Here is a 12,702-nt window from a genome sequence, read left to right as displayed (position 1 = left end):
TGGCCTGGGCTTTATTAGGTTTTTAGTTCATCAAGGTTATGGATGAGATTTCTCCTCATTACTTTGGAGCTGGTTGAGATTTACGTAGTTTCAGGCAAAAGCCTCTCTGGAATTTTTTTCCTTTCTGGGGCTTATTCCTTTAAATATGAGGGTTGGGCTCCATTCCCCAGAGAAAAACCAAAGTAGAAAGTTGATCTGTTTACTCCAGTCTCCAGGCAAGAGTCGGTTCTGGAGGAAGTAGCTTGTTGAGAAGCTTCCACCTTCTTCTTTCACTTGCCCCTCCCTCTAGGTGCCCCTGCCCTCAGCCCTGCCCTCATCTGCCCCCATCTGCCCTCATCTGCCCCCATCCCTGCCCCACCCCACCTCACCATCTCCCAGCAAGGTCCCTGCTCAGGTCCCCTCCTATCCTTGAAGGTGGGGATGCTGGGGGCAGAAGATAGGGGATAGCACAGGTGTTTGGCCAGGGGCATAGACAGATTCTCACTTACCTGAACATGTGCATAGCTGTGGCATTTGTCTTGCATGCCTATGTGTGAAGGTCCACTCCGAGGGAGTGGGCTCTGGCACCACAAAATGAGACATTAAACGTGAGACACTGGAAAGTCTCCTACAGGCTGTAGTGCTTGGAACCCCTGCCAGGAACCCCCCAAGTGGCAGAAGGAAAGAACAGAAATCTAGTCTTGTAACCTCGAGTCTCTTAGCTGTCACTTAAGCCCTTTTCTGCAGAACTGCAGTGTCAGTGCTGGAAGACAATGTAAGGTCATCTGGGCCAGACAAGTTCCTCACTGTGCAGAAGGGGAGGGGAAAGGGAAGACACTTCCCCAAGGTACACACCTGGTGCTGATGGCAGAAACAGACCAGAAACCAAGTTCCCCAGTGTGTGTGCATCCTAAAATAACCTGACCCTGGTTCATCCTGTTTGGGGGCTGGTGTGTTTGTGGGGGGTGCATGTTTCTATTTCACAAAACAGTCCTGGAGCCTGAGGTACCAGGTTTTGTTTAGGAAGAAAGCAAGTGAGAGAAAGAGAAGAAAAGGTGGGGACAAAGACCTCTTGGCAGAGACAGAAATTATAAGCTACACTGGGCAAGATGAAGAGAGGAGATGAGACACAGGCATGGAGAAAGCGAGGGAGAAAGAGATGTGGAAGAGGGAGGAAGGAGGGGTGAAAGGTAATTTGCAGGTGTGGTGGGGCTCACAGCCCACACTCATAGGGCATCCCTCGGGAGGGATTGCTCTCCTTCCTGCCACGCACACAGCTGTTGGCCCCTCAGAGTCTTCCTAAGCCTGAGAACAGTCTAGGCAAGCCAGTGTTTGCCCTGGTCTGGGATCCCTGTTGGGCAGCAAAGGAGACAAAAAGACAGACTTAAGTGGAAACATGGTGTCAGCCATGTGACTTCAGCACCCCCATGTGACATGGGGAGATTGGCAAGAGTGGTTTCCTGCCAGTCTGCTGAACAATGCCTAAGCTAGTTCACCCAAAAAGACAGAAGCAGAGAAACCACGAACATTAATAGGGACATGAAGTAATCTTGCTGCTGTTGCCCTGGCCATCACCAACCCCGAGGCTGAATAACACTGAGCTTTTCTGAGGCTGCTCAAGCTGGCCGGTGAAGGCTGACATGGTGCCCTAGGCACAGTGTCCTAGTGGACAAGGGCCAGATGCCTAGCATTACAGACTCACTCCACCATTTAAGAGCACAGTGGACAAGGTACTTGAACTTTCCTGGCCTCAGTTCCCTTGTATAACAAAGTTAATAGTAACAACAACCTCATAGGTTTGCTTTTATTTAACAATATAATCCAGCATCATTCCTGTTTCATAGTCACTATTCAATCCATAGTTTTCCTCCTGTTCCTTATGAAAAGGCACCGAGGTTTCCAGACTCTGTGCCTTCTTAGCCACTTGTCTAAGTTTTTAGTTTTCTCATTTGATGGAAGGATAAACCATAGCAGTCAGTGGGGAAGTGACAGACTGGTAGGCAAATCTTTCTTTGAAAAACATGGCTTCCCTACTTGGAGAAAAGCGGGTGGTGCTGTCACCAATAGCCTAACACAAACTGGAAAGGGTCAAGAGGCCAAGGAAGAAAGGACCTGGAGTAGGGCCAGTACTGCACAAACACCTGGGCATGTCTGATAAGCAGCTGTCACTCCACCCTGTGCACTTATCCTGCCTGGAGCTACCATCACTCGCTCTTTTCTTCTTGCTCACTCTCTCTGTCTTCATCCCCAGCTCTCAATTCCTGTGTCTCAAAGTGATGTGAGTTAAACATCTTGAAGAACTAGGGATTCATCATGGGACAGGTGGAGATATGAACTTGAGAGCCAACAGCAGAAAAGTGAAAATAAAAGCTACAAATGTATATAGAGCTCAGAGATGGCCCAGATCTTTAAGCAACCTGAGAGCTGCATGAGATTTGTCATAGCAATAGTTTTACAATATCAGATGATTTGTGGGGAAGGAGCACAGTGATGGACAAACATGAGTGAATGATCTTCATAGTGACTTTGAGGAACAGAAATATTCAGATTCACTGTCCTGCTAGGGGACCAAGAGGAAAAGGATCTGCTGGGGTCGCCTGTGCCCTGGAGGGCAGCTGAGCCCTTGCACAGCCTGGGAACACCCAGGAATGCCTCCTTCTCTATCTCCCGCTTGAAATGTCAGCATGAATACTTTTCTCATCAAGAGGTGATTTTAAGAATTTGTTTTTAAAATGAAAAGAAGTGTTAGAGTTGGGAAGTCCTGCTGGATATAATGAGATGTGATTTATGAGCATTAAAGGGCACTCAGAGTACAGGGATGACCTATGAGTATATTCATGGACTCAGACCCAGGGCAGGCTTCATGGACTGATTATAGATGCTTTGGGGATGGTGTCAGCAGTGAGGTGACACAATGGGCCACCGCACACCAGGCCCCTACACATCAGCCATGGCCATATCACCCCTGCAGCCTTGATGCTGGCACTGAAGTTTCAGCATATCTTGGAAGCTCTGAGACATTTTCCTGGAAACCCACAGGTCCTAACTTGGGTTGTCATTTTCTCTGTTGCCTCAGCCCACATACATTTGGTCCATTCAGCCTCATCTGTGTGACCCCCTCAATCAACCCAGCACCCATCCCTCTCGCTCACCCTCCTACCCCTGGTGTCAGGCAGAGGATGGAACATTTGGAGTTAGGCGGACCTGGGTTTCAGTCCTGACTACCTTGACCCTAATCTTGCACAGTCAGCCTCTCAGAACCCCTGCTTCTCTGTGTAAAGCTTTCTCTCCTTGTCTGTACCCTCTTGGGCCTGGCACAATGCCTGAGACACATCTGATGCTCCACAGGTGCCAAGTGGATGCACAAATGCGTGCTTCCTCAGAGCACTGCAGGGACACATGTGAATTCTGTGTTTTCTGAATGAAGGTGCTTGGCAGAGTTTAAACTGGCTTGCAGATATTGGTTATATCATGCCAGCCTCTTCCTGGCATTCTGGTTGGCTCCCCATTTGAAAAGATTTTGTCTGTTTTCAAAAGTATGATGTGCCACACTCTCCAGGCCCCGGCAGCGTTGCATCCTCCTCAGGCAGCCTGTGTAACTCCCCCACCTGGCTGACATCTGCCTGTGCTCTCTTCCTCAGAGTTTGGCATGTACACTAAGACTGGCATCACCCAACCAAGTTTGAAGGCCCTCACAGAGCTGTTCTCGTTCTCTGTCCTTGTTCTTGCTCAGTAGACACATTCCAGAGATAGGCAGGCTGGCCAGTGGGCCCTGAATTAGGATTCCTTTCTAACCAGTCACTAGAAAGGAATCCTAATTAATAACCACACTGCGGAATCATCATAAGATACTGATTTGGGACTTGGGACACAGTCCAGGCATCAGCAGTGCACATGGGCTTGCACACACAAGCACACATGTGTGTACACTTGTGTGTGCCAACACACACTGGAGAAGGGATTGTCTTTGTTTTCTTTTAAAACTCTATTGAGCTGTTTTCCAGTCTGGAGGGTCCCAGGTCCAAGTTGGGGGTGGTTCTCATGATATGAGGCAGTTTCTTATATATTCTAGGGCTTGTTGAGTGTCTTATGGCTGCTGCTCCATTGCTGAGGTGGGTACACAGGGAGAGGAGGAAAGGGACAAAGTTGTATTTAGCAGAAGAGGACACTGCTGAGGCCTGGAGGTACCAGGAAGGGACTGAGTGCTCAGGGCCCACAGCCTGAGGCAGTTTTCAAAGGCAGGGGGCTGACATCTGGTAGCAGGTTTGAACCTTAGATAAAAATACTCTTGTGCACACTCACACGCTCAAATACCCCCATTTCTCTCTCTCTCTCTCTCTCTCTCTCTCTCTCTCTCACACACACACACACACACACACACACACACACACACACACACACACACACAACAGAGGCAGTAGGTGCACAGCCTCCTAACATGCCTGCTCACACTCATACCATGGGCACTTTAGCTGGTTTCTTCTGATAGGATAGCAGGAACAGGGAAGGGGCATGCTGGTGGAATGAGGGGCACAGCCACAGTGTGCTCTCTCATGGAGCACTGATTGACTGGGGGGTTTGTTCAGTACTATTTACTATAGATAAACAGTGTGCCAAACACTGAGGATATGAATGTGAATAAGACACACCTCATGGCATGCACACCCACAGTCATATCTTTTCAGGGGCAAGTCCCCCCACATAGGCATATTTAAATGTATACTCACTTGCATCACAAATGTGTGCATGTGTGCACATGCACACACACACACATTCACAGACACCCAGAAATGGGCAATAGACTCTCTGTCCTATCCTTCAGAAGAATAGCTAAATGGGAAGCTTATAGGTTTAATGGTTCTGGGCCTGACACTATTTCCCTGGTTACCTCTCCCAGGGCCAGGGGCCAAGTGTCAGGTGAAATGACTTTTTAATGTCTGAGAATCAAGAAGGAAAGGGAGGTGGTAATAACATTCCCTCTGTAACCTGTCTGTCTCTCCAGTGCTATTAAAATCAGTTTCACTCTAAAGGCCATGGATGATGGAGGTGTAAAAGTCTGCAGCTGCACCCCAGGGCTTGCTGGGGGCTGCAATGTGCCCTTTGGGATAGGACCACAGTGCTCGGATGGTCCCAGCTGGTTCCTCCAGCAGTCAGAGTGTGACTCCCATCAAAGTATTTGCCATTAGTCACATGCATCCTTTTCTCAGTGCTGCCCACCTTTTGGGGTCCTCAGGTGAACTCAAGTAAAGGGGAGACTAGACCCCATTGTTGGGAGCTTACTCAGTGGATGGGCCAAGTAGCACTCCTGGGTCTGGCCTCACTGAGGGGAGGGCCACACACATATTCTAGTGAATGAGAGAGGAAAAATAGAATTGGCAGAAGAAGAAATATTTGTGAAGTATGATTAACATTTATATGAAATTTAAAAGCACAGTTACCATATGTGTATAAGAATATACATGGATTTTCATTATTGTGGTTTAGGTAAACCATTTCCCCAACAACACAGTTCAAGTTTAAGTTACCATGGTATATTGACTATGAGTAATTGCACCAGACACAAAACTTGATGCTACTTCTTCATTCCACAAATCACTCTAAATAACAGACACACATCATGACTGGTGACCAGTCCTGCCCCTTCTGTCAGTCTGCGGTGACTGTTTTTGGCTCATGCACAGTCAGCAAAGCATGCAGCTGTGTTGCTTCTCATAAACCTACACGACATTTTGCAAAGATGGATAATCTAGAGAGGAAATTGGCCAACAAAGATAAAAGGACAGCAAAGAAACAAAAAGTTGATAATGCTGGAAGTGAAATTCTAGTGGAATGTAAATGGAGCAATAGAGGAAACCGCTAACCGTGGTAATGTGGACACTGCGCCACTCGCCACTCGGGAGCCACTAGGTATGCAGCTAGGAGAACTCAGTGAGGGACAATGAATTAACATTAAGGAAGAGAGTGGTTGTGATGAAAAGGATGAAGGTGTCCCAGAAGAACTGAAGGGGCCAACACTTCACATTAACGGAACTCCTGGGGATACCTTATGTCACTCAAGGTGTTGATTGGTGAAGATCTCCAAGTGTTTGGTGCCTCTGCCAGCTGAAGCAGCACAGGGAGCCCATGTGGCAGGGAGGCATAGGTGTGAGACTGAGCTCCAGGGGGGCAGTGCTGACCTCTCAGAAGGACTTGGGACAAAGAAAACAGTGCCAGATACAATTTCTCTCTTGTTTTCCTTGGAGGCTAAAAGGAAAGCTTCAATTTTCATCCTCAGGATCCTATTCCTACCCTCTTACCTGCTCGTCTCCCCAAAGGCTGTTCACTTTCCCCACATCCTTCAGAACAGCCACCACCCAGAGAACACAGGGAGACCTGCAACCTGCCCTCTCTCACCACCTGTCATTCATCCTGGGCCTTCCTCTCATCATCTTCCTTTCAGTTCTAATTTAGTCCCTGGTGCCTCTCTTCTCCCCAGTGACAGAAGCAGATGAAAAACAGAAAGAAAACTTTCTGCAGAGCTAAGAGAGGAGCCAGGTGCTTTGGGGACGTCTCTCCTTCCTCAAAAGATGAGGTAGATTTTCCTAAATCTATTATTAACAAGATGAAAACAACCGTTTCAAGAATTTATAACTCTCAGAAAATATTCCAGTTTGGGAAATGGTGGTGTGGAACTGTGGCAAGCCAGCTGTTTATTTATTGTGAAGGCAGAGCTGCATAGACACATTGAGAAGATGGCAGGTAATGTAAGCCCATCAGAGAAATAGAAACTTTCCTGCGAGAGGAAGGAGCATGGGTGGAAAAAGCAGTCATTTGGTGGGATGTAATGATAACATCACTACCATTTACTGTCATAGCAGGTGTTGTGCTAAGTGCTTCATAGTTTATCCACACAACCACCCGTGATGTAGGTCCTCCTATTAGACCCATTTTACAGGTGAAGAAACAGAGGACGTAAGGCAATTTGCCTAAGTCCATGTAGCCAGATAGAGCCACCCAAGTAACAAATGCCTACATCTAGGAGAATGTGTGAATAGTCTGCTGGAGTCAAGGATACCTAAGTACTAAACTGACAGCATCTTTTATATGTTTGTCTCTTTGTTAGTTGCTACCACTTACTTTTCCTAGACCCAGAAAAAGAGGAACTCACAACAGAATGCTGGGCTGGACTTAGCATAGCTCCATTCTGCAGCCAGCTCAGCCTTCTACTCTACCTGGGAGCCTGGGCAAGACCCTTCTTGCCCCTGGGACTCGGGCTCCACATCTGTCAAAGAGGATGGTGGGACTAGCTGCCTTCGCAAATCCATTGCAGTCTCACCAATCTCTTGCGTATCAGTCTGCTGACTCCATGGGATGGGGGCATCTTCATGTTGCAGCTGCTGTTTGTGACTTTTCCAAGGCTCCCCCCTTCTGGTCACTGCCCCCACATTGGCTCTGTTTTGCAATGAAGAGAGCTGTGTAGAAACACCTAGCTGCCTGTCCCTTAGGGTTTTCCCTTTTGGGATGTCTTTTCACACCTGCAAGTGCTTGGGGGAGTAGATGAACACCAGTTGTTTGGCTCTGATGAGACATCTTTCTTCCTCTCCGTGGGTGGGATGCCTTAAACATAAAAACTGGGCATTGATGCCTCTGCTCCACCCCAGGTGAGCTGCTAGGGGGTGCCTGCACAGCAGTAATCCATCAGTGCCGCCTTGGGAGCCTTTCTTCCCAGATGCCAAGGCCAGAGGAAACATCTCCTTGCCAGAGCCTGTCCCTACCCAATGGAGAAGGCAAATTAATTATGTACCCTCAGGTATCTCTCATCTCCTCTTGGGGCCTCAGTTTTCACATTTGTAAAATGAAAAGATTGGATCATTTAGTCCCCTGAGATACACCCAACTCTAATATTGTACATTTATTTCATTGCTGTGTCTGTTTCAAGCCCTCCCAGTGCCCTCATATCCCCATGTTTTGTGTGCATCATATCTGCTGCCTGAGATTTTAAGCTGCTTTGAACACCCCACTGAAGAGACATATCTCAGCCCAGTGGGCTGAATGATATTTTGTTGGAATAACTTGCTACTAAAATATAGTTAATATCAAGGTGTTATTTGTGAAACAGCATGGCCTGAAAAGGCAGAGGAAAAAATGATGTGCACATTGGTCAGAGTATGGAGAAGTGTGTCTTAACTGCACTCGAGAAGAAAATCCAAGAGACAAGGTATTCGAGTTTCGTACTCAGTGGATTCTTTTGTGTGTAATATGGCTTAAGTTAATAATTTCTAAAAATTGTGGCTGATGAGCCTAAGGGGCTTTTCAAATTTCATCAGGGAGCCTGTGGGGTTTCCCTAAAATTTGATTAGAAGGAGACCAATTTAAACATTAACTAATGTACGAGATGCAGTTATCTAATTAATTGTAGCAGGCCCATGAGGTAAAGCGGCGAGAGAGGTTTCTGGCAACTGATAGAGACTGCGTAAAGGACAGCAGGAGAGTAAAGAATCACAGTAAAGAATCTGTGGCCCGTGTTCAGGGTGGGAAGTTCTCTTTCCAAATAATGAGTCCCAGCCGTCCAGAGAGCGATGCCCTTGGAGTCCAACCCCTCTGTGCTGATGGAATGGGAACAATCTTGAGATGACATGCAACTTGCTTTCACTTATTTAAAATTCCTCAGTAGCCTTTTAATCAAATTTAGTCTCTGTGTAGACCTGCCCAACAGGAAGAAGCACCCTGTGCACATAGTGCTGCTAAACTGCCAGATTATATCTCCCAGTATAAATAATAAATCCAGCTCTGAGTTACAGTATCTATTATGTAAAAGGGACTTCACATGTTTTTATCTATAATGTTTACAGTAATCCTACAAGGTGGGGATTAATATTTCAGTGCTGCCATGAACAGCCAGGCAGACTGTGCAGTGCACAACCCTGGGGCCACCATTCATACACTGGAGATTTTGTGGTGGTGTCTTCTGGAGCTGTATAGTGCACAGCCTGTCCTACTGCACAGCTTTCATCACAGGGCAAAAGATCTCTACAGTGTCCTGCACTGTCCTAAGCATTTACACATATGTTAGCTCATTTACCTCACACCAGCCATGTGAGTTGTTGAGTTCAAAATAAACTGTTTCATTACCCCACATGGCCTCTTGGGAAATTATTATAATGCAGTGTCACCTGGTCTCCAGGTCAGCTTCTCTGCCTGTGACTGCCATGCATCTGTCAGAATGTGGCTGTACTGAGTTCCTGAACCTGAGAAGCTGGGAACCAGGCCTCTGAGCATGGTGCCCCACGAACGCAGACATTCTGGAATGCTCTCTTGGGTAGGCCAGGGGTCCATTTTCCATAACATCAGCCAGCACATTCACCATGTGCCACTGTCCCTCATTGAGGAAGTGGTACATGTTTCACATTTTTATAGAACAAGAACAGAAACTATGGTGAAAGGTTACAAGTTAACCCCAAGCAAGAGGAAAAATGGAGAAACAGTTTGACTACCTCCCCATCAGATGGGTTACTCCCATCTGAAGTGACCAAGGAGGGTGAGAAGGCAATCCTCAGATCATTTGATTTTTAAAGACTGCTTGCTGGCTGGGCTTGGCACATTTTGTCACAGAAGAAGAACAGACTCATGTGGTCCTTTTCAGGCCCCGGGTCCTAGCTCCTCCTTTCATTCACATGCTGTGTGATATGTCTGGTGGTGACTGGGATGGGACAGCAGATAATCCCTCCAACAAAGAGGCACTCCTGTCCCCAGGGATGAACAGTGAGGGCACCACTTACTCATGCCTGTGCATGCCTGTGAGGTGGCTGCCCTTTCTCTCTGCTACCCTGTGTGCCAATTTTCAGTGTAACAGGCACCCCCTCTCTCTATTCTCTGTGTTCATGTATTCCCCACAGATTCCAAGAAGTGTTGTTGTTGCTAAGGTAACTCTACCCAGCCTGCTTGATGCACATTTCTGAGTACAGATTGCATCCTGTCATCTTGTCCAAATGCCTGGGGCCAGCTTGATTTGGGAGATGGAGAGAGCAGGGGTGGTGTTTCAGTCAGATTGTTCAACTTGTTCAGTTTGGACAACTTCATGTCCCTCAGCCACTTGGGCTTTGTGGGACAAAGCAGAATAGCTCAGTGTCAGTGGGACATTCCCTACTTAATTTCCCAGATGCTCCTCCTTTTGCTGTGTATTCCCCAGGCCCTTCCCACATGTTAACCATCATCCTTAACCCAAGCAATTCTCCCAGAGGCCTTCAGCCCTTCCCTTGGGTCATACCCAGGGCTAGGTGTGGAGCTTGTGTCTAAAGAACTGAAGTAGGAACAGAACACTTGGTTCTCTGGGCAAAACTCTGACTCCCCCAGCCTGAGATTTTGTCCCTTCACAGGACCATCAAAAATGGGGTTACATGATATAGAAGTTATTGTCTTTATCCCAGAATGTTACAATTACCCCTCAAAGATCCTTAATTTTCTTTAAATCACTTCCAGGGTTTCTTGGTGCTATTTATATCAACTCTACTTGTTAAGGTGAGTATTTTGTTATAGTTACCTTGCTGAATATTGTGGCTTTTTTTAAAACTGACTCACTAGGACCTTAAACCATTGTGATCTTTATCCTAGTAATGTATTCAATTCCTAAGCACCCCTCAGAACCATGGCAGACCTCTCTCTTTTGTGCCCCAAAGTGACTTGTTCACACAGTCCCTTGCACCAGGGAGAGCCTGTGCATATGACAGTGCCAGCAGACTCTGGAGGAACCTCCACACAGTGGCTTCAGAGCTGGCATCACCTGTTCAAAGCTGTGTCCAGGGGCCCATAAATACGAGGTCTGTCTGGTAAAAGTCCAGCCACTGTTAACATATCAAGAATGGTTTGTGTGACATCTATGTAACCTGGAAGCCAAGGAGAGTGGACTGGGATGCACATGAGTGAACAATGATGACTTCACTGTACTGGTCAGTGAGGGTGGTAGACACCATTGAGTGAGTGTGTGTACTGTGTGGTCATCACATTCAAAAGGACTGAGCAAGTGGAGCATTGAACCTGCATCAAATTTTGCATTAAGGTTGAAAATCCTCCACAGAAAATTATTCAGATGATTCAGAAGGACGCAGCTATGGGCAACTGGTGATTGGCAACTTCGTCATGACAATGCACCCACTCATGCATCATGTCTCCTGCAGTTTTTTTGTAAATCATCAAATCACCCAGGTGACTCAGCCCCACCGCAGCCCAGATTTGGTGTCCTGTGACTTCTGCCTTTTCCCCAAACTAGAATCACCTTTGAAAGGGAAGAAGTTTCAGACCATCGATGAGATACAGGAAAATACTATGGGGCAGCTGATGGTGATTGGAACTGTGTGAGGTCCCAAGGTGCTTACCTTGAAGGGGACTGAGGTGTCATTGTCCTCTGTACAATGTTTTTTGTATCTTGTATCTTCTTCAGTAAACGTCTCTATTTTTCATGTTAGATGGCTAAATACCTTCTGGACTGACCTCATATACACTTCAAAACCATTTGAAATTGATTGATTTTAGATGGGATATCCATACTCTTATTTGCCACAGTCTCACCATGTCACATCATCTTTTTAAACTCTGACACATCACTAAGTGGCCTGCTTGATCCACAAAGGCATTCTGGTTTGCATTCCCTGGGATGAGAACTGATCATCCTTGGTCAGTGGCAGTATCTCTAGACTCTGCTGTTAACCTGTTCCTGCACTGAAGCTGAGTTCACTCTCACTTGCTCAGTAAAGATCCATCTTTTTGAGCCAAGGTCCGAGACACAAGATATTACTCATAGGTAGGTCAGAGAATAAAAGAGGCTCTGCTTTAAAGAGGAACAATTTCTCTTTCACTGTATGAACACTCCGAGATAATTATAGGTGTCCTGACAAGAATCCAGGGGAAGAGTAATTGTTTTAGGGACTGCTTGGAATTGAAGTTGGGGAGCACTGCCACTGGGGCCACTCCCAGGTACTGGCAGGCCTGGACCCTTCCAACTGGACTGGTCACAAGGTCAGGGGAGAGAGGTGGGTGGGATGGCACAGCCAGATTGGGGGTGCAGAATGTCCAACATTCACAGAACTGGATTCAGCAAATTAAGCTTTGGGAGCTGAAAGGATGAGACAAGAAAAGAAGTATTAAAGGCAGTAGACAGCTACTTGAAGCTGGGTCCATGGATAGTATTCAAGGATCTGTGAACTTGGTGGGGAAACAAAGAATCACATCTTTAATTTGAATACCTTCCTATCAATCTTAACATGGCTTCTTCTACACAATATAATCAGTTATAGGAGTTCTGTTCAGCTAGTCTTCAGGTGGTTCTCAAGGGTGATTGCTTTATAGTTTAGTGGGTCCATGGATAGTATTCAAGGAGTCTGTGAACTTGGTGGGGAAAATATATCACAGGTTTAATTTCACTAACTCCTAACTGCTATGCTTCAATTATGAATGTAGACAAACCACAGTAGTGTTAGTGGAACCTGAGCATTTTCCACCAAAGGAAATCAGCTATTTTCATCATGGTACAATTTTTGCTGATACCTCAAAATAGTGTTTGTACTTATCACTAGACTAAGCTATTAGACCTGCCTCTAGATTTTAATTAATGGGTTAAACACATGTATCATTGTATTATAAATTTAATTTTAAAAATTTTCGATTAGAACTTTTGGTCAAGATGATGAAGTAGGTAAATGCTGTGTTTGCCTCTTCCCATGACCCCATCAAAATTATGACTAAACTGTA

The sequence above is a fragment of the Phyllostomus hastatus genome, unplaced genomic scaffold, assembly GCF_019186645.2.
Source record: "Phyllostomus hastatus isolate PE091 unplaced genomic scaffold, TTU_PhHast_1.1 phas_contig_40, whole genome shotgun sequence".
NCBI lineage: Eukaryota > Metazoa > Chordata > Mammalia > Chiroptera > Phyllostomidae > Phyllostomus > Phyllostomus hastatus.
This window is presented reverse-complemented; position numbering follows the sequence as displayed.